This window comes from Choloepus didactylus, chromosome 2 (genome assembly GCF_015220235.1).
Source record: "Choloepus didactylus isolate mChoDid1 chromosome 2, mChoDid1.pri, whole genome shotgun sequence".
NCBI classification, from domain to species: Eukaryota; Metazoa; Chordata; class Mammalia; order Pilosa; family Megalonychidae; genus Choloepus; species Choloepus didactylus.
This window is the reverse complement of record NC_051308.1, coordinates 118,348,270-118,376,019: the sequence shown is the minus strand read 5'-3', so window position 1 is coordinate 118,376,019 and position 27,750 is coordinate 118,348,270. Positions and strand designations below refer to the sequence as shown.

Sequence of the window (27,750 nt, the reverse complement as noted above, 5' to 3'; positions counted from 1 at the left end):
CTGTAAGGAGGTAATTTCTGAACTGCAGTACACAAAGGGGATTCCAAACAAAGCCCAGGCCACTCACTCATTTCAGAAGTCAGAGCAGCATGTGAAGGTCAAGACAGCTATAATTTAGGGGGCAAGAAATCTAAGAGGAGGAAGTTATGGAGAGAAAGAGTTCCAGAAATTTGCATAAGAGTCCTTTGAGTCTTTGGCTGAATACCAATCTGTGCATGTGTAGAGCAAAACCCCATAAAGCTAGGCAAGAATAATTTCTGGGGAAGAACAATTACCAGGAGCTGTAAGAAACTGTAAACAGAATAATTCCCAGGTCTCATGTAGGGCCAGGAACCATTCAAATGTCCATCACCCAAAGTTTAGAGACATGATTGAATACATAGGGCAGTCAGTAGAGATACCAGAATAGCCACACCTTGTAAGTACAGCTGAATTACCCCTATGGTAAAGGCTACACTAGAGCTCTCTTAAAAGAAATTAACAATAGGCCTTGAAAGGATCATAGAGATCTGCAAAAAACTAAACCAAGGAAAAAATCCAACAGTCTTTGAAAAAATACAACAAAATACAGAACTCAAGAATATAAAATTCATAATTTCTAGCATCTAATTAAACATTACTATATATAAGAAGGAGGAAAATGTGATTTCATAACCAAAAAATGTCAGTAGAAATAGATCCCAAGATGAAATATTTAGCAAACAATGATATTAACACACATTTCTTGCTGCATTGGGCCAGTTGACTATTGTTACTGTGGAGGGGACTCCATTCATTCTGGCCTTTTATAACTTTGATATCTATTGGATCTTCATATTTCTCTAACATCTTCCACCCAAATAGTCATTAAGCCTGCCTTCCATTCTTACAGTCTAGGTCTTTGATTTTTTTTTTCCCTTCCTCCTACTCAACATGAGTGTGGATCCAGTTTCTTCACAAAGCTTACCTTGCCCTGAAGCATTTGATTCCAGGGAGTCTTTACCAATGCCTGAGATTTATGAGGCCAGAGAAAATTATGCATCCTTGAGAATGTCATCTGTTGAAGTGCACCAGTCAGAGAGAGCCTCTCCTCCTTCCTCCATGGACCTCCTTACTCAGGACAGCCCTGAATTCTTCCACCAGTCCCAAAATTAAACTACCTGCTGCTGTAGAGAAGAGTGCTGTGAGGAAGGAAGATGAGGGTCAGGTCAAGAAACAGATCATAATTGTGTTCTCTCAGACTGAGCTGTGTATGCTCAATGATAGATTTCAAAGACAGAAATACCTCAGCCTCCAGCAGCAGATGCAAGAACTTTCCAACGTGCTGAACCTCAGCTACAAACAGGTTGAAACCTGGTTCCAGAACCAGAGAATGGAATGTACGAGGTGGCAGAAAAATGCCAACTCATCAAAGAATGACAAAAGTGTGACCCAGAAAGTCTCAGCACCTACAGAATACCCGGGATTCTACTCTTCCCATCCCCAGGGGTGCTTGGTGAACATTTCTAGTAACCTTCCAATGTGGAGCAACCATACCTGAACAATCCGACTTGGAGCAACCATTCCTGGAACAAGCCAGACCTGGTGCACCCAAACCTGGAACAACCAGGCCTGGAAAGGTCAGTTCCAGAACAGTGGAGAAGAATCCCTGCAGCCTCAGATCGAATTCCAGCAAAATTCTGCCAGTGATTTGGAGGCCACCTTGGGAAGGGCTGGGGAAAGTCATAGTGTAATATAATTTAAAATACTTAAAACTGTTAAGTATTTTAGCACACCACAGACCATGGATTTATTCCCAAATTACTTCATGAATGGACAGGCTGAGATGTGTGAAAATATGGGTAAAAATGGGTATATAATCAAATCGCAATCTGGGCTGAGTCTGCATTACATCATTCCTTGCAGAATTTTCTTGAGAGCTGTGTATCTAATTTTATCCTGCTTTTCACTGACTACATTGGGGGTTGGGGGTTGTATGTTTTAAGTGTAATCAGAAGTTTCATAAACTCAATAACAGACCAGATTATCTTGGCTGCTCTGGACAACATAAAAGATATCTGTGACTATAGAGAACTAGATATAATACTAGTTTGGATATCTTTAGGATCTAGCCACAAGAATAGGAAGTAAATGTATAAATATATGTGTTGAAGGATTTCTCATATTTTATAGGATTGGGAGGTTTCACTTACTAAAAATTGAATTGTTAAGATGAAGTGTTAAGATGTCATATCACTAATAAGTGGTATTGTCAATCTTTTTAATTTTAGCCATTCTGATTGGTACAGACCACTATTACATTGTGGCTTTAATTATCAGTTTTCTAGTGACTAATGATATAGACCATCTTTTCATGTGCTTACTATGTGCCATTCACATATCCTTCTTAGTGAAGGTCTGTTAAAATCTTCAGTCCGTTTTTATTTTTTTTTTCTTTTTGGTCTTTTATTGAGTTTTAAGAATTCTTTATATATCCTGTACACAAATCTTTGCAGATTTATGCATTGTGAATATTTTCTCCCAGTCTGTGGCTTGCATTTTCATTTTCAATAGTGTCTTTTGAAGAGCAGAAGTTTTAGAAGTTTTGAATTTTGATGAAGTCCAGTTTTATCATTATTAATTTTATGAATTGTTCTTTTTGTATTCTAACTCAGAAATATTGGCCTATCTCTGAATTGCAAAGATTATCTATGTTTTCCTTTAGAACTTTAATAGCTTTACTATGTTTAAGTCTGTGATTCATTTTGAGCCAATTCTTGTGTATTTCTTAAAAGAAATTAACAATAGGCCTCGGAAAGATCATAGAGATCTGCAAGAAACTAAACCAAGGAAAAAAATCCAAGAAATACAACAAAATACAGAACTCAAGAATATAAAATTTATAATTTCTAGCATCTAATTAAAAATTACTATATATAAGAAGGATCAATTTTTTTCCACATGGATATACAATTCTTCCAACACTATTTGTTGAAAAGACTACTCTTTCCTCCATTGGATTGTATTGGCTATACTGAACTAAAACAAGACCAGAAACAGAAGAGTACATGATATATGATTCCATATAAATGGAATTCTAGAGCAGGACCAATCAACATATGGTGGTAGAAATAAGAAAGTGTTTGACTGGGATTGAGGGTATGGGAGAGTGACTAGAGGGGTAAGAAAGACCTTTTGGAGGTAATAGAAAAGTTCCATATCTTGATCTTGATTGTGGTTGTTCGGGTAACTATATTTGACAATGTTAAAACTCTGGTGTACTGAACTGTATACTAAAAAAAGGTGTATTTTATTATATAAATTATATACCAATTAAGTTGATTAAAAAGTTATGTCACTTCTACGTATATATGTTATATTCCAGAACAAAAAAAAATGATTAAAAAAATTTATGCTCCTGTAAATCTTCCTGGCAATGTGAGACATGACTCCCGGGGATGATTCTGGCCCTGGCGTAGTGGGATTGAGAAAGACTTCTTGGACCAAAAGGGGGAAGAGGAATGAAACAAAACAGAGTTTTAGTGGCTGAGGGATTTCAAATAGAGTGGAGAGGTCACTCTGGAGGTTTTTCTTATGCATTATATAGATATCCCTTTTTAGTTTTTAGTGTATTGGAATAGCTAGAAGGAAATACCTGAAACTGCTGAACTGTAATCCAGTAGCCTTGATACTTGAAGATGATTGTGATACTATATAGCTTTTATGGTGTGACTGTGTGATTGTGAAAACCTTGTGGTTGACATTCCCTTCAAACAGTGTATGGATGGGATGGATGAGTAAGAAAACCAAGACAAAAAAATAAATAAATAATAGGAGGGATAAAGGTTATGGATGTTCCGGGTGTTCTTTTTTATTTTTACTTCTTTTCTTTTTTTTTTTTTTTTTTGGAGTAATGAAAATGTTTGAAAATTGATGGTGGTGATGAATGCACAGCTATATGATAACATGAACCACTGTACACTTTGGATAATTATCTGGTACATGAATATATCTCAATAAAATTGCATTAAAAGTAGTATATGAATGACAAAAAAAAAAATAAGTTATGCTCCTTGCCATGGGCTGTAGGGCTGTACATAATTTGGCTCCTACCTCTGTATTCAACCTTATCTCATGCTACTCTCTACCTGGCTCATAATCAGTCTTCTTTCTATTCTTCTGTTTCAGCCACAGTAGGTCTCTCTTCTTCAACAAGGCAAGACTTTTCCTGCCTCAGGAGTACTTTCATTGATTCTTCTCATGGCTGATTCATTCTCATTCTTAAAGTTTCATCTCAAATTGTTCCTTCCTCCAAGAAGCCATCCTTACAATTCCAGTATAGCCACCCCCTCCCTTGCCTTACTCCCCTTTATGACTTGCTTGGCCTTCACAACCTGAAGATGAACATGGAAACACGGATCTTCCAAAAATGACCAAATGTTTTTGAGATTCATCCATGTTGTACTGTGCATTAATTGCTAATTTTTAGTGCTGGAATATCCCCTTGTATAAATATACCACAATATGTTTATGCATTCACTTAATAGAAATTTTGATCATTTCCACTTTGGAATTTGTATAGTAAGGAACTTGGCCTCCTAAAAGAGATCCTTTTGTCCCATCTCCAAGGGGGTAACCTCTAAATCTTTGGAATTTCCCATAATCAGAGTGTCATTTGTTATTCTGCTGGGCCCCAGACTACGTCTGATAGATTATGCTAAGGAGATGACTCAGGTAGGGCCAGCCTATATTCTTAGGATGGGGCTGGCCACACCAGAAAGACCAACCATGTGATGGGGAGGGGGTGCTCTGAGCCACATGATATCTGTCCAATCCCCGAATACTGAGTTCAACCATACAGGCATTGATTCAATCAATCACGCTTATGTAATGAGACCCCAGTAAAATTTCTGGACACCAAAGTTCAAATTACTTTCTTGATTAGTAATATACTTCAATGTGCCAGGAAACACATGGGGAAAAGACATGGAAGCTTCACATGGGACCCTCCCAGACCTCACCCTATGCATCTCTTCTTTTGGCTTCTTATTCATATCCTTTTGCTGTAATAGAACTATAATCCTAAGTATAGTGTTTTGCTGAGTTCTGTGAGACATTCTAGTGCATTACCAAACCTAAGGAGGTCGTGGGAACCCTCAAATTCGTAGTAAGTTGGCCAGAAGTGTGGATGGCCTGGGAACCCCCAAACTGGTGGCTGATATCTGAAGGGTTGTCTTATAGACAATCATCCCCTTAACTTGTGGAGTCTGACCTAACTCCAGGTAATGAGAGTCAGAATTGTATTGTAATTAGTAGCAGAAGTTATTGAAATTAGTGTCAGAAATTATTGTAGGACTATTATGGATACAGCTGCTATAAAAATTTGTGTAAGGTGACTTCATCAAGAAGGCAACATATGATGTCCCTGGGAAGATTTTCCATTAGAGACAACTAAATAAAAGGACAAGTCCCACTTGCTTGAAACTCTGGAGGACTACAGAGATTGGAGAAAGATGCCACAAATGCTTAATCAGAACTAAAAAAAAAAAAAAAAAAAACCCACCAGAAAAGAAGGTAGGAGATCTGCAATTCAGACATAACAATCTGGACCCCTCCCCAACACTTGGTTCTATGCAGCTGAAGAGTCACACAGTGGCAGCACTCTGAGCCCAGGCACCTCCTGCCATGGTCACAGATCACAGAGCCACTCATAGCACCAACTTAGAGCCCAGGCACATTCAGGCACAGGGCCCCAAGTTCACATAGACCCAGGGAAGGGCTCTAGAGGTCCAGAGAACATGTACATACAAAATGAACCCCAGGAAACAAAAGAGCAGAACCATTGAGATGGGGTGCACACATGCAACCTGGTCTCTAATCAATGGTGCACCCTAGTGAAAAACAGGTATTTTTGAAGACAACCCTTCTGGCTCTCTCCAGTGGAATACCCAAATGTGGAAGTTATTGGAGGCAAAAAAGTCATGTGGAAAAAGAGGGAAACTGGACTGCTGTAAGGAAGGGAGCACCCCAGGACTGAAAGCAGTAGGGAAAAAGAGGCACTGAGCATGGGAGAGCAGTTGAGCAAGGAGGAAAATTTCCCTAGGAGGAAAATTTGCACAAAAATAAGCAGAATAGTCCAAGTCTCCCAGAGAAGGAAAAGAAGAAAGGAAATCTTCTCCAGGAGGTGAAACAGTTGCACCTAAGAGGGCAATCTTAAAAGTTGTACCACATGCCCAGGGCAAGGGACAGGTACAGAAGACCTGAGAAAATCTGAGCAGTTAAACATGGGCTGCTCTAAAGGTTCAGTATAAGCTGGACCGAGCATTGAAGAAGAGCTTTAACACATAGCCAGTCAACAACAAAATCCTGGGCAAGAGGGAGAAACTGACTTTCAGAGTTAGCACATCAAAATACACAAATACTGAGACATCAGCAAAATATTATGAGCCACACTAAGAAAGAGGAAGATATGGGTTATGCAAGGGAACAAACTAAACTTCAGAGAAAACACAGACCTGCGAACTACTAATAAAAGAATTTCAAAAATCTCCTAAATCAATTCAAAATTTGAAGGAAAATACAGATAGAAACAAACTAAAAATGGATATAGAGCTAAAGGATACTAAGAAGACAATGTGTGAACAAAAAGAATAATTAGAAGGTTTTAAAAGAACCTCCCACACCCCTGGAACCAAATTCTTAGTAAAGTCTCTGACTTCATTATCTTGTCTCTACATTGAAAATTGTGTAATTTACCTTTCTCTGGTTTAGAATATTTCTTTACTGTGTTCTGTAGAACTTTGTAAGATCTTAGAGATTGTTCCATGAAAAATGGGTTTATGTGGCCAAATAATTTTGGGAAACCCTGGGCTAAAATTAAGCCATTTTATTATGTACAAAGATGTTAATACGTAATGCAAATTCACAAGCGTGAACTGCAGTGCGTTTCCTAAACTTACTGGCTAAAAATGCATTTTGTTACTGTTGCTCAATTCCTGAGACATGTTCTGCAGAACAGTCTTTGGGAAATGCTAGTCAGGAAGAGTGATTCTCAAACATCCCTAACATGTGAACCATTTTATTGACTTAGATTACTTTTATTATAATGTTATATAATGTTACATAACTATGCACAATCATAAATTAGGTATAAACTTCACTCTTTAAGCTTATAGCTCATAACTATGAAACCAAAATCAATTTACAAATTAAACATAAGCAAAACCAATAAAATTCAAACTGACCACATTAAGTTAATGTGACAAGTGATAACGTTTTGTTTAAGCAAAATCACCAATGTAGGGTTTATTGGTAAAAACATAACATCTTTTTATTAACCTGGGTCTTTCGTTTTGTTGTATATGATGGATTTGCATTTGAATCATTATAATATCATTGTCTGTAATTTTTTTTTTAATAAAGAAACTCACTTAACCAAAGATTTAATTTTTGGATGGGTAAATCAATTTAAGGGTGCATGTCTCAAATAAAATACTATAACTGGGGAAGTGGGGTTTCTCCTAAACATGTATTTTTTTTTTAATTAGAGAAGTTGTAGGTTTACAGAAAAATCATGCGTAAAATACAGAGCTTCCCAAATACCACCTTATTGTTTACACCTTGCATTAGTGTAGCACATTTGTTACAATGCATGAAAGAACATTTTTGTAATTGTACTATTAACTATAGTCCATCATTTACAATAGGGTTCACTGTTCGAATTGTACAGTCCTATGTTTGTTTTACATTTTGATTCTTGTAATGTATATGCAACCTAAAAGTTCCCTTTTTAACCGCATTCAAATATATAATTGCTTATTGCATATGGGTTTATTTTCTGCTATTGAACTATAGCAAATTGTATGAACATAGAGAGAATATAAGGAAAACACTTAAAATATTAATACCATATGAATATTGTACCCACTGATAAGCAAAGACTTTTGAGTTTGACATTTCTATTCTCTGTCATGTTGGTGATAATTCTCCCAACACTTTAACTTTCTTGAACTAGTGTAAAACATTCATCTATCGATGGCTCTGGAACATTAATTGGATTTCATATGACAGGAACATGATCATAAACCAAAACTAGGTAGCCATATTCTGTTTCAAAATAATCATCTCTATTTTTTTTTGGAGATTATTATAGAAGTGGAACAGTTAATGGGGAAAAGGAAACCAGAAGCTGCAGTAAATGATCTTTGCAGAGATAGTTGACTGGCAGCTTCCCTTCTCGTTGGGAGGGAGAGAAACAGCCTGCTGTAAGTCTCCAGCCTCCTGCTCACACCCCTTTTCTCCCCTGTGTTTCTCTCTTCCCACCCCCACCCCCAAACAAAACAGGAAAAGAGCTAGTTGTCAGGTATATGCTGACACTTATTCATACCAATGTGCTACCCCATTTGCATATTTATGCCTTTGTCTCTCTTATTAAGGAAAGAAAGACTGTCTCTCACTAAAGGAAATTCAAATTCAGACTCTCTAGACCAGTAGAGGACACTGGATTTTGGACTGGAGAAAATATATGAAAGTGATTTTTCCTGAGAATTTAAGCTGACTATGTTTAGGGATGGTCCTGAAATCTAACCTGCATGGGCAGTTTTAAGAAGTGTGACCTGGAGAAATCTGGTCCCTATGTTATCTGTCTCAGAATGGCCCTAAAAGATAGAGGATAAAAACTGGGACTGTGTAACTTAGCAAAACTTAGAGTGGACAATTATGGTGATTAAATGTAGAAATACAAGAAAGTTTTTACATGAGGAAGAACAAGTGGACGTCAACATTGCAAGATGTTGAAAATGGGATGGTATATGAGAAAAAATACAATCAATGCAAACTAGGTCTATAGTTAAAAGTAACAGTGTAACATTCTTGCATTAATTGTAACAAAGGCAATATACCAAAGCTAAATGTCAACAGAGGGGGATGTAAGGAAGGGGTATGGGATTCTTGTCGTTGTTGTTTCTCCTTTTTTATTTATTTTTTATTCTTTATTCTTTAATTTTTTTCTTCTTTCTTTGCAGAAGAAATGGAAATATTCTCATATAGATTGCAGTAGTGAATGTATGACTATATGATTATACCAGGAACTAATGATTATTCACTTTGGATGGATTGTATGGTGTGTGAATATAACTGTTTAAAAAAATAAACACAAAGATACAAGTGCTGGAGAAGATGTGGAGAGAGAGAGATTTACCTACTCACTGTTAATAGTGAAGTAGACTGGTGCAACCCCTCTGGAGGGCAGTGTGGTGGTAAGGTTGTGGTATGATCCTGCAACCCTGTTATTTCATATATACTTTGAAGAACCGAAAGCAGGGACATGAATAGGCATTTGCACACTGGTGTTTATGGAGGGAGTGTTCATGATTTGCAATGGATGGTGGTGGTCTAAGGGTATATCGATGGGGTGAATGGAAGGACAAGTGTGGTGTATACATACAATGGAATATTGAGTGGCTGCAAGAAAGAAAGAAGTTGTGAGGCATGCAACTAGGTGAATGAAACTTGAGGACATTATGTTGAGTGAGATAAGCCAGAAACAAAAGGATAAATACTGTAAGGTTTCACTAATATAAACTAACTATAATTGGCAAATGCTGAGGATCAAATTCGAGAGCATGGGTTATCAGGGGATAGAACGTGAGCAGACGTTGAGCAATCGATGATGCAGGGGTACAGAATGTTCAATAAGGTTTATTGTAAAGGTTCCTATACTGTAAGCTCTTACAGCAGTCAAACCTATTCCTACGTTTTAACTATTGTTTAAGAAATATTTGATACAAAATTTATATTCTCTATCTAATTTAACCTGTATTATCAGTTTATTTAAATAATATAATTACATGGAATCTAGAATAGGGAATGAGATCTTGTTATTCTGTACAGGTTAATGTAATATCCTAATGAATCCCAGAATATTTTGGGCAGAAAATAAAAAAGTATTTGCAAAGTTCCCTTGAGGGACTGGGGAAAATGTGGAATATTAAACTTCCCCACCTGGGGAATTCCTGATAGTCTCACAAGCATTGGGGACTCCCAATTTAAAAAGTCAAGCCCTTGATCTTGAGGCTTGCCCTTATGTAAACTATTCCTGCAAAGGAGAGCTGAGCCTAGTTATAATTATGCTTGAGAGTCACCCCCGGAGAACCTCTTCTGTTGCTCAGATGTGCCCTCTCTCTCTCAGCCAACTCTGCAGGTAAACTCACTGCTCTCCCCCCTACATGGGACGTGACTCCCAGAGGTGTAAATCTCCCTGGCAATGTGGGACACAACTCCCTGGACCCGGCATCGTGGGATTGAGAAAATCTTCTTGACCAAAAGGGGGAAATAAAATGAAACAAAACAAAATTTCAGTGGCTGAGAGATTTCAAATAGAGCCAAAAGGTCATTTTAGAGGTTATTCTCACAGCATTATATAGATATTCCTTTTTAGTTTCTAGTGTATTAGAATAGCTAGAAGGAAATACCTGAATCTGTTGAACTGTAATCCAGTAGCCTTGATTCTTGATGATGATTGTATATCTATATAGCTTTTATTGTGTGACCATGTGATTGTGAAAATCTTGTGACTGACATCCTCTTTATTCAGTGTATAGGCAGATGAGTAATAAAATTAAGACAATTAATATACATAAATAATAGGGGGATAAGGGTTATGGGATGCTTTGGGTGTTCTTTTTTATTTTTAAATTTTTTTCTTCATTTTGGAGTAATGAAAACATTCAAAAATTGATTGTGGTGATGAATGCACAGCTATATGATGATACTGTGAGCAGCTGACTGTATACTTTGGATGAATTATATAGTGTTTGAATATTTCTCAATAAAATTCATTAAAAAAAAAAAGATGTCCCTATTCCCCTTCTTCCCTGTGCCCTCTTCTGTCCCATTCCTTTTACTGTGCTGGCTGTGATCTGGGGCTTTCCTTTCCCCTTTCCTCTTTCCTTTCCCCTTTCTGCTAGGAAGCTCTCAGTCCTCCCCTTTCTTTCCATCTCACCACCTCTCCTCTCAAGGGGGGAGGAATTGCTCTAGGTTTCCTTTGCAGTGGGGCTGGGAGGTAGTGGCTGGCATGGAAAAGAAATGAAGGAAAACTCATCTCAAAGAAGCTCAACTACTAAGAAGTCAGATGTGTGGCCTTTGTCTTTCAATACTTGGATGACAGTAAAGATGCTAAGATGCTGACGATTATAAAACTCAGAAAATGATCTCCACATCCACACTGACATTCTTTAAATGGTGGGCAACTGATTAAGCTAAAAGGGAATATGTCTTAAAGGATCTCTCTGGATAATAATTTCCTTCCTTCAACTGGATTTCCTGATCTGAAAAGTTCTAAGTCACCAGTATTCCACTGAAGTCAGGCATGGGAGTTCTTGCCTTGTCTTGAAGAGAAGAAAAAGAGGAAAGATGAACATGGCATAAAAATATGCAAGTTAAATATTTCGTAAAAGGCATGTTTTTCATCTCTTTCTGTATGGTAATATTCATTGTTTTTCCTTCTCATTTTTATTTTTCCGCTTTTTTCTCATTCAAACATTCAACAAACATGTAAGTACCTTTTATGTGATAAGCTTTTTCTCTACGAAGTATTTGAGGATTCAAAGATGAAAAAGATTGTTCTGGCCCTCAAGGGACTTTCAGTCTCAAGGAGAAGTCAAACAATAAACTGTAAATAGCAAGTAAACAAATAATTGCAAAATACAATTTTTCCCTAACTTGTCCATGGTTTTCTAACCATCTATATCTCCTTGATTTGTTATTTTCTATTGTAATTTCCCAGAGAACAAGGCTTACCCTGACCTACTAAGATTCTGCAGTGCTTGCCTAAAAGTTTTCAGAGATGGGCATTCAATGTATGTGTTTTTAATAATAAAATATAGACTTTTATATAATGACAATTGATCTATAGACTGAAAGCCCTCTGACAGGGGCTGTGTCTAATTGTTCATTCTGTGGAGCAGCTAATCCACTGGGAAAGTGCCTGAACGCTATGAAGCAGTAGTAATACTCCCCTGCTGCCACCTGGTGCTTTATTTACACTAAGTTAAGAAAAGTAGATAATGCAACCAAAAATCATTTACCATGCTCATCTATAAAATGAAATCCCAGCCACCCCCAACACATATGCAGGCACACACAAATACACCCTTCCTCATTATCTCCATCTCCGTTAGCTCAGAGCAGACATTTATTTATTCTGTTTCTTTATATCTTACCCAATGCCACCATGATAACCAAAATAAGCTATATCTACTGGTGATTCCCTTAAAAACTCTGTTCAAATAAAACTAAACAATAGGGGAAAGGTGCCATTATAGGAAAAACTCCTGAATGCCAAAAATATGTGATACAATGATTAACCCAACTGTGTAGAGTTAAGAGCTAATAAAACAGACCAAAATCATCAATCGTCAACAATTATTTTTGTACACCTGCTATGTGATAGTCACAATTCAAGGCTCTGGGGAATCACTGGTGAACAAGAGAAATACATTCTTTGTATATTCTAGTGTGGGAAGACTTGATAAACTCATAAGCAAATAAAATATCAGGCATGAGGAAGGACTATCAAGTACAAAAAAAAAGTGGGAATGTGACTAGGGCGCTGCTTCTGTTAGGGTGCCCAGGGATGACCCCTCAGAGGAGGTAACATTTGAGATGAGGAAGTGATATTGATAAGGAGAAAGAGGCAACCATGCCAAGATATGGGAGAAGAGCATTTCAGGCAGAAAGGCCCTGCAAGGATGACTTTGGCATTTTCAGGGACAGAGAGAAAGCCAGGGTAGGCAGAGCAATGTGAGTGAAGTGAGGGGCAAGTGGAGGAAGAAGAGGCTGGCAAGGATGGCAGGACGGACCGGGCAGTGACTGGTAGGTCATGATAAGGTGTAAGGATTTGATTCTATGTGCAAAGGCAAAACCACTAGAGGGACGTAAGCAAGAGGGTGACACAATCTGCACTATTCTACCGAATGGTCAGTTTGGCTGGGTGGAGAAAGGATTAGAGGGGGAAGAGTGGAACTCAAGGACCAGTTAAGAAGCTATGACTGTAATCTAGTTGAAGAGAGGGTGATGGATTGTAGCAGGCAGTGGAGATGGTAAAAAGTTGTCAGAATTGAGATATATTTTGTAAGTAGAGCCAAGGGGTTAACTGAAGAACCAAATATGGGGATATGAATAAAAGAAAGGAATCAAAAAGGGCTCCCGAGTTTTAAGTCTGAGTAAGTAGGTAGATGGTGGTACCGCATTCTGAGATGGGGACGGTTAGGTCAGGAGATATTTGGAAGGAGTGTGAATTGGTAGCTCTATTTGGCCATGTTAGGTCTGAGATATCTATTGGATGCTCAAATGGAGTAGTAGTTAGATGCTAAGTCTAATCCTAGGGAAGAGGTGGAGATGTGAGAGTCATCAGCATGTCGATGACACATAAGGCCATATTCGTTCACTTTATTCTGCTTCATGGTTCCAGAAAACATCTTTACTTAGCACCCACTATGCCAGATCTCAGAAACGCATGTTTCCATTGGCAAGAATAGCAAAGTAAAAGATTGGATGGAATGGTACAAATCTGCCATTCCAAAGGAGAAGCAACTCCAGGCATATGTATAAAATGTCAGATTTTCAAGGACTCTACCACTAAATCCCTCATTTTATTGTTGAAGAGTTTGGTGCTCAGAGAGGTGAAATGACAGTGGCACCACATGGCTGGTACATAAACAACAGAGCCAAATCTTGAAGCTAAGTTTATTAGCCCCTAGAAGAGTGTCCTATTAGCACTCCCCATTGCTGCCAAGATGGCCTGACGATATTAAAGTTGGTGAGATGAACAAGATAGGGTCTGTGAACATTTCATAAATGAATTAAAAACAAAATTATCTATAGTTGAAATTTTCAAGTGTGAGTGAGAGCTGTAATAGAACAAAGAGAACCAAAAGTTTTAAAAATAATAATGCCTTCTAGGAACCTGTCTTTTCATTTCTGTCTCCAAGGGTCCTCTGAGCTCCACTTAATTTTAATTCTCAGTCAGGGAAGGCCAAATGGGCACCAGGCACCGAGCTCCCTTGTGCTCTGCAAGCCTGCATCAGCTCTTTGTGAATAATGGCGCCATGTCCTGCAAAACACCACTAGGGGGCTGCAGAGACTAGCAATGACTGGTACAGATGGCTGGCGAAACCCCAAACGGGAGAACCAGGCAATCACCTAGTGGTCCAACCCTCCCTTTAGGCTGAGGAAATTGGAACCTCAGAAAGGTTAAGCGTTGCTCCCAAGCTCACCCCCTGGTTACTGGCCAAGTCACAATTCCAAGACAGGTCCTCTGACTCGAAATTCAATGTGAGATAATGGAAAGTGTATGAGATTTAGAGGCAAGAATTCCATTTTGCTGTCTCACTTTGTGTATTCCTTCACATTTCCTAACCTCTCAGAACCTCCGTGTCCTCATCTGTTGATTGGGTGATAACTGTTTCTGCAATGTATTGTGTTATGTTGGTTGGCAGAGCTGAGGTGTTTGGCACTTAGTAAATGCTCACCAAATGTGCACGCTTTCACCTATTTCAAATGAAATCCTGGTTTCCTCTCATGATGAAATGAGCCCCAAATGATCTGGTCTGATTGTGACACTTCACTGCATGTATAGGTACACAAAAAGGACATTTATATCACTTTTAAAAAAGCAGAACAAGCAAACCAACCCCAGAGGTGTATATATTTTTAATTCAACAAAGAGGCAGAGGAAAGTAAAAGGCTGAGAAATTATTTCCTGCTACTATCCTAACTTTCAGATCCCCAGGATCTCTTTTCCAACACCCCTGTTTAGTGGAGGTTTGTTGAGTGCCTTTAATGGGCAAAGGAGCATGAGGGGCATTACGTGAGGACACAAACATGAATCCTGCCTGCACAAACAACCACCATTCTGTGCCAGACATTGTCCTTGTCACTTTATCTTACCTCGCTTACACAATAGTCCCACTAGTCAGGCATGGTTAGCCCCATTCTAGAGATGAGGAAACTGAGGCTTGGAGAAGTTAAATAACCTGTGTCAGGTCACCCAGAAAAAATGTGGCAGCGCTGGAATATAAGCCCAGCTCTGTCTTGTGCTTTCACTGTGTCGACTGCCTTCCCTTTTCCCTGAGGAGTTTGGAATATAAGAAAATGAGAAAGCAATAAGTGCCATAAAAGGAAGGCTTCTGGGAGCTCTGGATGGAATGGCTGCTCCTGAGAAAAGGTCCAGAGGAAGCTCAAACTGGCGTGGCTGGGGAGGTGGGAAGAAGAAAGGAATTCTCAAGACATCTATCTGTGGTAAATCTGAAGTATCAAAACACAGCGAGAGAAAGAGAGGGAAAGGGAGGGGGGAAAGAAACACACTTCTCTCTGGCTGAATTCCATAGAAGAATTCTTCATGGAAGGAAGCAAGGTCAGAAGCTGAAGTGAAAATCTGAAGTTGGAGTTGTAACACCAGTATGCCTCAGTGCCAGCTCACCCAGGAAATTAATTTCTTGTTGAGTTTTTCTATTAAAAACCCCTGACTGAAGTGTCTTCACAAGGTAAACAATGGGAAAGGCTCCAGGAACTTCCTAAAGCATTTAGCATAGCCAAAGGCTGACCTAATCTAATTGAGGTGGGGTGGGAGGGAGGCCAGGGATTCCCAGCTCCCTTTGGCTGCCCCTCATCCCCAATCTGGCAAACTGTCACTTAAAGATACTAGGCCAGTGGTCTCCTGCAGCAGCTGCAAGGTTGCCAACACTCCAGCCTATAAACATCACAAGCATCTTCTGAACATGAGTGTTCAGATGCTCTTCCAAAGCAGTTCTAGAAATAGCCAGGCACCTGAGTGTAACCTGACACAGGAAATATCCTTCCATCCGGTACAAGGCACACTCTTCCAAGGGGCAGGAGAGAGGAAGTCATAATTAGAGTCATTCATTCTTCCAACAGCACTGAGCCTCCAGCCATGAGCCAAATGTGATTCTCAGCCCTGGCAGCATGTTAGAATCACGTGGGAATTTTTTTTAAAATACCAACATCAGTGCTCCACCCAAAACCAATTAAATAAGAATATCTGGGAGTGGAGCTTGGCCCCGGTATTTTTTAAAAGCTCTCTGGGTGATTCTTATGTGGTTGAGAACCACTGCATTAGATATTATATGCAACAAAACCCGGAATTGTCAACCATGGCTCAAGGAGCTCATAGTTCCACAGAACCCTACAGTTTGCAAATGAGTTTCTTTTCTGCAAGTGAGCTCCACTGATCTTCACAACCAGCCCAGGAGGACATTGGTATTGTTCCATTTTGCAGATGAGACAACTGAGGTTCAAAGAGTGCTGCCCAACATTACACAGCAGGTAAGCAGCACAGCAGGCACAGAAACTGGGTTTTCTGATTCCCTGACTCCTGTTCTCACCTCACTGAGCAACAAGTTGAGAATTCAGACTTAAGAAGAGGCTCTCAGTACATTGTAACTGTACCAGACCAAGGATCGAGAGCCAAAGGAGTAAAGTGGGGAGAATCCTGTGTGGAACTACTTGTCATCACCAATGTCCACCAACCAGCTGATGCCAATCCATTTTCCTAGCACCATGCCTATGCTGACCAATTGCTTTTTTATTTAATTGTTCTCACTGAGGATTTTCTAGGTAACAGAGCCTTTTGGCCAGAATAGTAAGTGGATACTTAAAACGATCATCTTGTGGGCAAGATGGCAGCATAGAGGAATGTGAAATTTAGTTAGTCCTCTAGAACAACTAGTAAATAGCCAGAAACAACTAGTAAATAGTCTGGAACAACTGTTGGGGGACATCTGTGATGGGACACACATTGTACACCAGCCTGGAATGGGTGGAACAGCTGAGATCAAAACACAGAACTGTAAGTAAAGTCCCCAAAGTGTGGAGCTGGCACTCCTCCCCCACCAGCATGGCAAGCTGAGTTGTCACACTTCCCTGTGGAAGAAAGAAGCAGGCTACTTGGAGTGAGGGAAAGTAACTCAACCAAGCTCCAATTATGGTTTTAATTAACAAATTTGGACTACTGAATACAAGCTACAAGCACACATAAACCCAGAGCAAGCAGGAAAGGAAACCTGAGGCTGCTCCCAGCAGAGAGGAGGTGGGGCTGACAGAAAAAATAAATAAATAAATAAAAACAGAGGCTTTTGGAGAGAGCTGAGCTCAGAATACTGGAAAAGGGCTGTGTCCCAAGAAAAGGAGCACAGAAAACTGGGTACCATCACCAGCTGACCAACAAAACTGAGGGGCTGGGGACTGGCTCTGAAAAGGGACTTTTTCTCTTTTTTCTTTTTTTTCTCCCATTGCAAGTAGCTCAATAGAGAAAGCCTCAGGCATTTTCAATTGTCAGCACTGACCCAAGCAAGGGTGGAGTTAACAGAGTCAGAGAGACAAAGGAGGAATTCAAGTGTAGAAGATAACTCCCTAAAGGGTGTATCTTCCCCAAGAAAAGGGAGGGGGCAGCTCAAGGGGCTGCCCTCCCCCAAAGAATGCAGACCCCAGGGCCTGGGGGTGAAAAAAAAAAACCAGAAACAACTTAAGTTCGGTTTCTGACACCCTTGGCCCCTGGTCAGAACAGGGTCTGCTGAGAATTAAAGGGACTGCACCTCTTTACACCAGTGGGGAACTGAGGGCTGACAAGCACCACCTGCTGGACAGGACAGGAAAATCACAGAGTCTAGAGGCCTCAAAGGAAAGTCTGACAACCTTCTGGGTCTCACCCTCAGGAAAATGTGATACAGATTACACCTTCCTCCTGAGGCCTGGACCCATCTGGTCTGGGAAAATCTGATTGGGGTAATCAAGGAAACCAGATGCCTAGACAACAAATAATTATGAGTCACATTAGGAAAAATGAAGATATGGCCCAGTCAAAGGAACAAACTTACACTTCAAATAAGATACAGGAGTTGAAACAACTAATTAAAGATCTTCAAACAAATATGCTAAATCATTTCAAAAATCCAATCACCGAGTTGAGGGAAGATATGGCAAAAGAGTTGAAGTATGTAAAGAAGACATTGGGTGAACATAAAGAAGAATTTGAAAGTTTGGAAAAAAGCAATTGGCAGAACTTATGGAATGAAAGTTACAATACAAGAGATAAAAAACACAATGGAGACATACAACAGCAGAACTGAAGAGGCAGAAGAAAAGTTTTATGAACTGGGGGACAGGACATCTGAAGTCCTACACACAAAAAAACAGAATGGAAAAATAAGAGCAGAATCTCAGGGAACTGAATGACAACATGAAGTGCATGAATATACGCATCCCAGAAGGGGAAGAGAAGGGAAAAGAGGCAGAAACAATAGTGGAGGAAATAATCACTGAAAATTTCCTATCATTTATGAAAGACATAGAACTACAGATCCAAGAAGTGCAGCGTACCCCAAAGAAAATAGATCCAAATAGACCTATGCCAAGACACTTAATAATCAGATCATCAAATGTCAAAGACAAAGAGAATTCTGAAAGCAGCAAGACAAAAGTGATCCATCAGATACAAGGGAAGCTCAGTAAGACTATGTGCGGATTTCTCAGTAGAAACAATGGAGGCAAGAAAGCAGTGGTATGATATATTTAAGACACTGAAAGAGAAAAACTGCCAACCAAGGATTCTATATCTGTCAAAACTGTCCTTCAAAAATGAGAAGAGTTTAAAATATTCTCAGACAAACAGACACTGAGAGAGTTTGTGAACAAGATACCTGCTCTACAGGAAATAACCAAAGGGAGCACTATAGGCAGATAAGAAAAGACAGGAGAGAGAGGTTTGGAGCACAATATTGGGTGATGGTAGCACAATATTTTAAGTACACTGAACAAAGATGACTGTGAGTACAGTTGAAAGAGGAAGGTTAGGGACATGTAGGACACCAGAAGGAAAGATAGAAGATAAAGACTGGGACTGTATAACTTAGTAAAACCTAGAGTGGTTAATGATTGTGATTAAAGGTATACATGTAAGAATGTTTTTACATGAGGGAGAACAAATGAATGTCAGCTTTTCAAGGTGTTAAAAATGGGGTGGTATTGGGGAAAAAATACAATCAATGCAAACTAGAGTCTGTAGTTAACAGTAGCATTGTAATATGCTTCCATTAACTGTAAAAAAGGCAATATACCAAAGCTAAATGTCTGTAAGAGAGGGATATAAGTGAAGGTGGTGTTGTCTGACTTTTTATTGTATTTTATTTTAATTTTATTTTTTTGTTGTTGCTTTTTAGTTGTCATTTTTTTCTTTCTTTTTCTCCTCATTCTTTGTGTAAGAAATGGAAATGTCCTTATATATATAGTGGTAGTGAATGCATAACTATGTGATTATACAGGAACCAGTGATTGTTTACTTAGGATGGAATGTATGGTGTGTGAATAAAACCATCTAAGAAAAAAACAGAGGGATACAATGCTGGAGAAAATGTGGAGAAAGTGATGTACCTAATCACTGTTGGTGGGGAAGTAGAATGATGCAGCCCATCTGGAGGGCAATGTGGTGGTCCACAGGAAGCTAAGCATGGGGTTATCATATGGTCCTACAACTTGGTTATTGGATATATACTCGGAAGAACTGAAAAGAGGGATATAAACGACATGTGCATGGTTGGGTTTATGGTGGCAGTATTCATGATTTGCAGTGGATGGAAGTGGCCTAAGGGTACATCAACTGATGAATGGAATGGTGAACTGTGGTGTATACATACAATGGAATACTGAGCTGCTATAAGAAGGAATGAAGTTGTGAGGTGAATGGACATTGAGGACAGTATGTTGAGTGACATAAACCAGAACTCTTTAGGTTACACATACAGTTTTGCCTACTCCACAGTGGGCTGTCACTTTCCCAACGTGGCCTCAGGGATATTTAGTCTAGTTTCCCACATGCTGGCCCTTCGAGAAGCAGGAATTACTCTTCATAACTAGGTTCACTACCCCTATGCATCTCTCCTCAGGAACTTTGACCTGGGCCCCTCTCTCCTCTTCCATTCATTCTACTTCCTCACTCCTGGTGTCTGTTTGACCATTCACCACTTTAGAAACACCCACATAGTCCAGCCTTCCCATTTTGTAGATATAGAGAATAAGGTTCGAAGGAAAAGGGACCTGGCCAAAGCTACATAGAAAGTAGCAGAGCTGAGATCAGCCCAGCCTCCTGACCCCACCCCAGTGCTCCATCATGACAGAAGCAACCAGGGCTGTAAAGCATTTGTAAGCATGGACCCCATTCCAAATGCCAACCACAGCAATGCACAGTTTCCAGACTGATTTTAGTGGCCGCTGGGTATAGGTACAACCTTGAGCAAAATCATGACATAAACAAAGCTAGTCTATAACCACTTCCCCCTTCAGGTGAAGAAGAAAGAACTTAGATATATTAGAATATATTAGTAACATACAGTATTAACATCTCAATATAGGCAAAACCTCTTTCATTTTTTAAAAGAAGACCCAAGAGGAAAACAATTGAAAGAAATAAGTCTGTGATTTCTGGATTCATTTGGCCTTCTTGGGTCCTTCGATAACAGTGGTAATAATAACAATAATCCACCTACCATTGACTGAGGCACCCAGTATGTTCCAGGTAGTGTGTAACATACTTTTCTATATAATTTTATGCTCCATGTAAATTAGGTCTTATTTTCTCCATAACAAGATGAAGACACTGGAACTCAGTGTGGGTAACAACTTGCCCAAGTTCACACCATTTGCAAATACCTGAGCCAGGGTTTGGCCTGTCTGCTCAAAAGATTAGGTGCTTGTACCCTTACATACACCACCACTTACTCCTGCTCCTGGACTGAGGGCCTCATCTAAACAAACATCCAGAAATTGTGGACATGGCAGACACTCCACACAGGTCCAAAGATGCAGAAGGCAAAGAAGTACCTGGCCTGAAGTACTGAGCATCCTGCTGTCCCACCCAACTGGACATGCCCTCCTGCCCCTCCACCATCCTGCTCTATCTGCTAGGCCATTTATCTCTTTCTAGTCATAGACCCTGGAGGCCATGAAGGAAGCATACAGTTTGAGCAGCACCTGGCCCAACCCTGGAATGGAGCCTGATGCTAGTGACATTCATCAACTGGTTAATTTCAGAAAGGCATCCATTTGCACCAGCTGCTTAAAAGAGCTCTCAGCTCTCAGGAGATGATCAGCCAATCACAAGGCAAAGCAGGGAGTTTTTCTGGATACCGTATTCAACTGGGTGTCTGCTGCTTGGTTGGTTGTATAATTTCAGCAGAGCTCAGGAGAGTGGAGGGTGGAGTTAAAAACGAATGATCTTATTTCCTTTAAATTACGTTTCTTGTATTTATGGCTCACATTTTGTCCTTAATGCACATGTGCCCTATTAACCTATTTTGATGATGGTGATCATGATGAAAATGACTGCTGTTGCTGTTTATGTGATGAGAGATGCCTGGCTGCTTCTGACAGATCCTCTCCAGGTGGCTGCATCTTGTGTGTATGTTTAGGGGGAGGGAGAGGGAAGGTCACCAGAGGTTGAGGGTCTGCTCCTGAACTCTGTCAGTTCAGGTTCAAGCCTCAAGTGAGAAATACTTTTTAGAAGTGATTGATAAAGCCAAATGCAAACACATCCAAGCAGAGAAGGAGAGAACCCTCTCCAGTTCCCCAGAACTGGTGTTGAGGAATGGGGCACTTCCTCCCAGTTGTCAGATCCCCTCAGGAAACCAAATGCTTGGTGATCTCAGATTTGGAATAAAGGGCATAGGATGTTCTCAAAGAACCATTCCACCCAACTGGGGCAGTGCAGAGGGCCAGCCTCCCCTCCATAGATAATACGAATTAAGGCTTCTCAGTGTGCCAGGCACAGAACAGGAATCACCTTCCTTAGCTCTTGCAAAAGCCTTATAAAGATGATACCAGTTATTATCCCCATTTTCCTGGTGGTAAAGCAGTTTAAAGACGTCAGCTCACTCATTCAAACCCAGGTATATCTAACCACAAAGCACAAGCTCCAACCACCCCCTTTTTCCTGTCTCTCTAGGTTTAGGGCTACTGCAAGGAGCTGGTATTATTTGTTCAAACTCAGACCACCTTCTCTCCTCTACAATACTAGAGACTTTGCTCATTTTTGCTCACATGTTCCTTTTTATGGTCTCTATGTAAGCCACAAGTCTGGCTGCATTTGACATTTTATATTTTTGTTTTAAACTCTATGGTCAATTAGAGATAAGAATTAAGATGGTCAGGCCAGGAAAAAAAAAAGATGTATAAAAATTACAGTAGGAAAAAATTGGAGGTAATGGGAGAAAGAGGGGAAGGGGAGGGAAGAACAGGAATGTACAAATGCTACATTCTTTGTTCATTCAAGAACAAATAAGTTTTGAACACCCACTGTGTGGCAGCTATTAAGTGCTTAAAGCTGAAAATAAAAAGATGAATAGGACTAGGCCATCCAGGTAAGTGTCCCACAAATTAATAGGGGCAGGAATGGGAAACAGAATCCAATGTTCAGGGTGTTTAGGAAACCAAACAACAACAACAAAAAGCATACTCAACCTGGCCAAAGTTCCCAGGTAGAAAGGGGGACTGGGAAAGCGTCACCATGTTTTTTTTGGTATACATCATATCTTCCATTAGCTCATTAACAGCAACATAAGATCAATTGAACAAGGTTTATTTGCTAAGTTCATGTTAGGACAAAAGAATTCTTAATAATATGACAAGTATTTAGAAATACTGGCTTATGAACAAATAATGACATGCTGCTGGGGAATTTAAAAATAATAATCAACTGACATTTATTAATTCAGGTATGAATCTAAACTTTTTACATGTATTAATTCACTTAGTCCTCACTAGAACCCTGAGAGGTAAATATTAATACTATTCCCATATACAGACTAATAAATTGAGTCTCAGAGAGATACAAATGGCCAAATAGTACATAATAAATCTATTGTGATTCTGATACTAAGGAATGTATCTGATACAAGGAATGGTCGGAAGAGAATAAGTTTTAATTATACAGACAAGACTCTGTTATGTATTAGTTCTATAAACTTGGGTTGGTTCAGCCTCTGTGATCCTTAGTCTCTTCACTGGTAAAATGAGTAAGTTGGTAGATGATTTCTGAGAAACTTTCCAGTTCAAATTCTGAAAATCCTTCTTAACTTTTTCTTCCATGGGAATAACATAAGGAAGGGGGAGAGTTGAGAAAAGGTGGAAAGCAGACAAAAAACCACCAGTGCCCTGGAAGATGCCACAAGAACTCCAACAGTATTAGTATGACAGAACCAGCATCCCAGAGGGGACTGTGGAATATTTATTGAACAAAACGAATGTGTGAAGAAATAAGCACTAGAGGAAAAATGAAATCCTCACTCACAGATGGCTCTAGTATCGGACTGCTTCAAGTTCAAATCCAGGCTCTGCCACTTGGGCAAGTCACTCAACCTCTCTGAGTCTTGTGTCTGTAGTTTGGGGATAACATAAGAACTTTCCTCATGGGTTTGGTGAAAGAAAAGTGAGAGAATACATGAGAAGCCCTTGTATATAGCAAGTAGTCCAAAAATTGAGCTATTGTGATTAATCCTAAAATTAATGTGAATGAAACAGACAGGTAGAAAACATTAGTAGTACTCAATCTTGTCATCTTATCCAGTCTGATTTTTCCTTGACAGAAGTTGTAGCAGAGGCCCAAGGATGATATAAACAGTTGGATGGTAAGATCCCTGACAAACACTAAAAGAACTGAAACTAGATGTTATGGAGAAGAGAAGGTCGAGGAATGAATCATTACAAATGATTCATATATATATGATTACGTGCATGGTGGGGGCTCCTTAAAAAACGCCAACGAACTGTTATTCTCCATCTCTACTGAGGTCAGATCCAGAGGAAACCAGCTTGCTTAGATATGGGAGGATGAATTTTCTGATAAGGGACTAGTTCTAAAGGGGGAGTAGGGGTGCCTGTTTTCTACTTTTGAGGGCTTTATAACGTAAATAAGATAAATTATTATCTTTCTTCCAGCGCTGAATGGACTTGCCCAAAGGCTGATGGGTGACTGGAAGATGATTCATTCCAAGTCTCAGGCTTAGCATTTTAAACATTCTTGTGGTTGCTTTGGTTTTGTTTTTTTCAGGTTCAGCTACCGCTTGCTGAGCATCTACTGTGTTCCAAGAACCCCACAAGTCCCCACACTTTGTCCATATTCTAAGCCTCTTCTCCATGCCAAGACTTCCTGCATATAAATGCAGAATATTGTGCCTGCAGTTCCCTTTCAACCTGGATTCATGTGTGTTCCCTCGGGGCTTATTTCCAACACAGGAACACATATTCAAGTCAGCCATAACCATGATGAGCTTCCCCTGCGCGTGAGTCTAAGGATGGGCTGGCTGGTGGAGGCGGTGGGAGCCTCCGCGGGGTCTGGGTCTCCACACTCGCACCTAGCAACGCGGGTCCCAGAAATCATTAGCGCCATGCCTTGATTCCTCTCCATTCTCGGTACTGAGTAATGGGGGGTACATTAAAGAGAGGAATCGTATAAATAGACCACTTTAACAAGTGATCATATTCACACGTAGGAACCACAATACCAAATCGGAACAGGGAAACGTGGCGCGCTAATGAGACCGGAAAGCTGTTTTAGTTCTGGGCTCCGCTCAGTTTTGTTTTGAAAGGGCGAAGCGACTCAGTTGCAGGAATGTCCTGGGGGAGAAAATTCTCCCAGGACTGACTATTATCAAGCTGTCATGGAGGAGGTGGGAAAAGGCTGCCACAGACAGTCTGATTCGTAAACTGATCGCAGAAGGAGCCAATGCTGGGTCTGATCAGGGCTCATCCTCTTACTGCTGCTTGATTTTTTGAAAAAGAAATGCCCAGGATTACACCACCTCTGTGTAAACTCCTGAACCAGACAGTCCCAGTCAGGGCTGGAGGTTGGGCGGGGAGAGCAAGTGTAACCTGACGCTGCCACCTGCTGGCTGACGCGAGGGCTGGCGGTAGGGAAGGGGGCGGTGTTCAGGCATCTGGTGGAGGCTTTGCTTCCTCCCCCTCCCTTCCCCATTCTCCCACAGAATTGCTTTTTTTCTCTGGCAGAACTCTGATTCTCAGTGCCAAGGTTCTCCATGCATAAAATAGGGATGATAACATTTGCTATCCACTTTTCCAGCCTCTAGTGAAGCTTGATATTCTTCTATTTATAAAGCATCTTGAACTTCTTCAGCAAAAAATGACATCTAGAAGCACCACGAACTGTTATTGGCAATTGATGTTTATTGAATATCGACTGTGGACAAATGATGTACAATATCTTGTGTATGCGATCTCGATCAGACCTTACAAGAGCCTGGTAAAATCAGTGTTGCGATCCCCACCTTTCTGGTGAAGAAAAGAAAATCCAGAAAAGATGAGTAACCTTGTATAAATTTACACTGGTGAAAAGGGTCTGTAGATGAACCAGAATCTCCTTCCAAAGTGTTTCTACTGTGAAGCTCAGGCTTTCTCATGCACTTTGGATTGGGATCTCCTTGGGGTTTCCATTCATTTATCCAGTGAGTACCATCTATGTATCAGGTATCCTTTCTTCATTCTTGTGTGTGTGTGTGTGTGTGTGTGTGTGTGTGTGTGTGTTTACCCCTCTCTGTATCTCTGTCTCTGTGTGTCTGTTTCTCTGTCTTTTGTCTCTTTGCCTCCATCTGATATATACACACACAAACACACGCTCATACACTCTCATACCCACAAACACTCTTCCTGAGTCAGAGGGAGAACAGCATGGTCACCCTTCAGCCCATTATGGGGCAGCCAGTTCTGGGCCCTGTTCCACAAGAGCTTGTTTCCCTCCACTCCTCTTCCCATCCCTGCTTCTCATCACACGATTCCTGGGGACCTCGGTACCTGCCATAGCTAAGGACACTAGTTCATCTATATGAAACTGGCCGTTTGGGAAGGGACCTACCTCCACTGGGTGGGCCTTCCTTGGCAAGGTCTGAAGAAGTTTGTGCATTCATTGTATACTACAGTTTATTTGACAGTAAATCACATATTGCTCTGTGATAGCTCTCCTATTGTCTGTAACAACTGTTTAGTACTTAAATCTTTCACACGTTTGTGTCGTGTGCCTGGAAGCAGGAATCATGTCTTGCATCTTGTTTGATCTACAGTCCCCACATGCTTGACACATGCTAGGCATTTAATAAATATTTGTTGGATTTATATCTAATTTCCTCTCCTTCCTGGGAATGGGTCTGCCTAATTACCACTCTTGATATATTCTGTCCCTTGCTGGATACCCTTCCCTTTCCTCTCCCCCATCCTTTCTTATTTTTTCATTCCTTTCCCTCCTCAGTTAACTTAGCAGAAGTCATGGAGTTATGCTTACTTGCTAAATTGCCTTCGTCACTTCCTACAGATGGAAAGCAAAGCAAATTTAAAGCCTGACAATCTGAGTGTGGATCACTATATAATGACAGAGTTCTCTGGCTTTATGACTTTGACTAAGACACCAGACACTTCTAAGCATCTGTTTCTCCCACAATTATTGTTTCCAGGTCTTTCCCCTTTCAGACTATACTACTGAAATATATCTTGCAAAGGTCATCAGTGTCCTACCTGAAGCTAAATCCAATAGACCCTTTCCGGTCTTTTAATTCTGACCCCTCAGCACATTTGTCCTTGTTGACTAGTCTTTCCTTGGCTTAGCTCTTCCCTCAGCTTTCATGACATCATCTTCATCTGAAATGTTCTTCTTTTTGTTATCACTCCTATTCTTCTTACTAAAATAGTTTTTAAAAATGACATTAATTGATGCTTTCTGTATGCCAGGGTTTGTGTTAAACTTTCTAGATACTTTTCTATAATGTAGGTACTATTATTGCTCCTATTTTAGAGATGAGGAGACCAACATTTGCCTCAACACATATGGTCTGAGTTGTCTGATTCCAAAGCACTTCTCTCAACAAAAAGGGTATACTTCTCAATCTCCTTGTCAGATCCTCTTCTTCTACTGTTCCCTTTACTTTTGGAGTTCTTGGGGTTCTACCCTCAGCCTGTTTCTCTTCTCTTTGTCTACTCTCCGTGGGTAATCTCACTGTTTCTTTGTCTTTAATAACCAGTACAATCACATGTCCGTCCACCAATTGCCCAAGTCAGAAAAATCTGGATCACCTCTTTCACCTGTAATTCATCCTCCTTAACCCACATCCAAGGCCCTTCAAGACTTGGCTCCTGCTTCTCTTTCCAGTCTCATTTCTTCTGATTCATCCCCTGACATTATTCATCTAGCTGTGATCACTACATTTCAATTCCTAGAATGAACCAAACTCACTTTCTTTCTCTGTCTTTCTTGTATCTCTGGTCTTCTATAAATTGTACCTCTGACTGTAACATTCCTCCATCCCTTGCCCCTCACCTAGCTCAACCTTACTTATTTTTCAGGTCTTATTTTAAACATTACTTCTTTGGAAGATGCTTTTCTGGACAAGCTTAGGTTCTTCTGCTGGCCGTGCCCAGGCATCCTTACTCCCCCAAAGCATGATTTATCATACTTCATTTTAATTATTTTTCAACTGTTGATGTAGTTCTTGTTTGTTGTGGTATTCCAAACATCCAGCGCAGTGCCTTCTGCATAAAAGCCTCTCCAAATATGTTGAATAATTGAATGAATTGCAAAATAGACTTTATTATAACCACTGCTCTGTTATATTGGGTAATTGTAGAAGCTGCTTGAGATAATATATGATTCTACTTTGTAAGCTATGACATTATAGAATTACTTTCACAATAAATGATTACACATGGCTGACCTCCTCTACTTTT

The 27,750-nt window shown here is 40.0% G+C and overlaps 1 pseudogene; it reads left to right on the top strand.

The window, feature by feature from the left end:
- Nucleotides 1–912: 912 nt before the first annotated feature.
- LOC119513119 lies at nucleotides 913–24,419 on the top strand (annotated as a pseudogene).
- The last annotated feature ends 3,331 nt before the right edge of the window (nucleotides 24,420–27,750 follow it).